This window comes from Silene latifolia, chromosome 9, assembly GCF_048544455.1.
Source record: "Silene latifolia isolate original U9 population chromosome 9, ASM4854445v1, whole genome shotgun sequence".
NCBI classification, from domain to species: Eukaryota; Viridiplantae; Streptophyta; class Magnoliopsida; order Caryophyllales; family Caryophyllaceae; genus Silene; species Silene latifolia.
In genome coordinates this window covers 98,235,676-98,238,688 of record NC_133534.1, presented here as the reverse complement: position 1 = coordinate 98,238,688, position 3,013 = coordinate 98,235,676, and the positions used below count along the sequence as shown (strand labels likewise).

The following is a 3,013-nucleotide window of genomic DNA, read 5'->3' as shown; positions in this document are numbered from 1 at the left end:
AAACCGTTTTATGAATTTTTGCATTCAACCAACCAAGATCAATCAGTAGAGGCCGCTAACGCGGGCGGGATTGGGTGTCTAATTAAAGGGCTTCCGAATACGTACCTTCACCTATTACTCAGAAACTTTGGATAGTGGACGACCTTATTGATGTGACCATAATTGGCGCATATTTAGCCCCCGAATTACCATTATTTCCATGCTTTTTAGTGCCTATTTGGGTCATTTCTTATCTTTAGTTCTTTGTTTTGCATATTCTTTGAGATTTTGATCCCTTGGTAGGAAAGGAGTAAGAATCTTGCATTTTCATGGCAAAACGAGGCTAAATTGATTGTATTCAATGACCAAGCATCAAGGAGAGACAAGACTAGAAGGCCTTTGTACATATTATAGTAGAAGAGCAATGTTGAGAAAAGGATCCTTGAGTCCCCAAGGAAATCCCCAAGGAATTCATGAAGAAAAGAAGAAGAAAAGATGCTGCCAGACAATCCGAACGGATTGTACACAATCCGTCCGTCCGTCCAGCCTAAACCGAGCGTCCCTCAAAGAAATCCGCTCGGATTCCACCTCGCCAAATCCGAGCGTCTTGCACAAGAATCCGCTCGGATTCTCCAGCCCAGATCCGGCCGTCCCGACTCCCATCCGCACGGATTTCAGTACAGCACGTTTTCATTCTTCAAGCCACGATAAAGAGAAGCCCTTCTCTCGGAGAATACCGGAGTCTCCTTGCTCAACTTAAAAAGTGTAATTACTAGTTTAGCCCTTAGTTAACCCTAATGCATCCTCCCTAATTTTCACTATAAATACCCATTAGTCTAATTAGAGGAGCATGTTCTTCTTATCAATAATTAGTGTAGTTAATATCAATCAAATCTCTCTTCAATATTGTAATCAAATATTAATTAAGTTTTAATCCAAGTTTTAGTTCTTTAATCTCTCTCTTGTTCTTACTTTATTTTGGGTAATTAGAAGATTATTGGGTTTATTGGGAGATTGACAACCTTCCATCAATCATCAAGTTCTTCTATTATTCTTTGCATCATTATTTTGGAATCATTAGTAGGTATAATCTCTTAATCCCTTTTTAATTATTGCTAATTACTTTCATTTGTTCATCATGTTTCATTATGTTAGTATGATTGACAACCTTTCTAGCATGATCAATATGATAATGAGTGAGTAGTCTCTTAGCTAGGGTTTAATGGGTGATTAGGGGAAACCAAAATGGGGAATGATTCATGCTTAAATTAATATGCTTTCATATCTTATTTGCTTGCTTGTTTTGATCTTAATACATGCACATGTTATGTTTGATGAAATGCTAAGCCTATGAATCCTTGCATTTACTATCATCTTCTATCCTTTCAACTTGACTTGTAAGACATAACCCAACTCGAGTCTTGTTAGACCATGCATGTGTTAAGTAGGAAAGATTAAGTCGACTTGTAGGTGTTGTACAATCTAATCGATTCGGCTCCGGACCCAAACTTTCCTAGGATTGTAAGATATAACCCAACTCAATCCATCACAACAATAATTGCTTGCTTATAATTTGAGAACATGTTTGTATGATCATATCCCATGAATCCCCTATGAACCCATGACACCCTAGTGCCTTTAATCAATTGTTTACACCCCTTATTTTATTCATCTTGCTAGTTTATTTTCATTGTTATTTTAGTTTAGTAACCTTCTACATCAACCCATTTGTGACACCCCCTAGACACTACTAGTTACAATAGAATTCTCATTTCAATACCCGTCCCTTGGGATCCGACCTTTACTTGCCTCTTTACTAATTGTAGAGTTGCTCGTGGAGTATAAATTGTGTTTTGTATCGACCATTGACCAACGACCACATATGCTTAATTGTGAACACCAAATGGACTCGATCAAAAATGGCGCCGTTGCCGGGGACGGTGTTTAATTGATTTAAGATTTCTTTTATTGTTTTTAGTTGTGTCTTTTTCACCTTGGGGAAGTAAAACTCCTCAAGGTTTGTTCTAATTGTTTTCGAGTTGTTTGATATTTTGCATGTCTAGAAGGTTACAAAGAAATTTGTTACCTTTTGACCGTGAAATCGAAAGAACCTTGACGAATAATAGGAGACTTGTTAGGAGGAATTTGGGAGGTATTGGTGAAGTTGTTCAACCCACTAGTGAGTTTGTCAATCCTTTCGCAATAGAAGGAGAAGAGAACCCATTAAACAATACCACACAAAATCCACCTACAATGCCTAAATTCTCGTCACACTCTATACCCACCGAGGAGGATCTACCAAATGGTACTCCTACACCACAACATCTCACCGGAAACTTTATTGCCAAGTCCGCCTTCATCCAACTAGTTGAGGAGCCAATTCGGGGGAATGCCTAGTGAGGACCCTCATTCTCATATGGAAACCTTTTGCGATTATTGTGAAGCTATCTCTCAAACGGGCGTGACTCAAGACCAAATAAGATGGGTCTTATTTCCTTTTTCGTTAATCGGCACCGCAAAGCAATGGTTGAAGGGCCTTGATAAGGCCACCCTTGGAATAGATTCTTGGAAGAAGCTAGCTCTAGCTTTCTACAAAAAATTCTACCCACCGGAAAAGACTAACATGCTAAGAGCTCAAATTACGGGTTTTAAGCAAAGGGATGAAGAATCTTTGTATGAAGCTTGGGAGCGGTTCAAAGGTATTTGTCGCTCATGTCCTCACCATGGACTTAGCGAATGGTTTTTAGTGCAACAATTTTGGAATGGTTTATATGAAGATTCAAGGAACATTCTCAATATGGGATCAAATGGAATGTTCACCGAAGTTGATGACAATCAAACATGGAACAAGATTGAGGAAATGGCGGTCCATAATTCACAATATAGTAGGCCTCGCAAGGCTACTAGAGGAGGAAAGTATGAAGTGGACACCGTTACTCAATTAGGTGCTCAACTTAGTGCTCACATTGACACAATCAACTTGAAGTTTGAACAAGCTATGGCTAGACTTGAGGAAAACTCAAAAACATCAAAG

At 38.8% G+C, this 3,013-nt stretch overlaps 1 non-coding gene across 1 annotated transcript; it reads right to left on the bottom strand.

The window, feature by feature from the left end:
* Positions 1-2,602: 2,602 nt before the first annotated feature.
* LOC141602797 (small nucleolar RNA R71) lies at positions 2,603-2,709 on the bottom strand. The gene has a single exon (XR_012524705.1). It is a non-coding gene; the product is annotated as a small nucleolar RNA R71 (small nucleolar RNA).
* Positions 2,710-3,013: the final 304 nt, after the last annotated feature.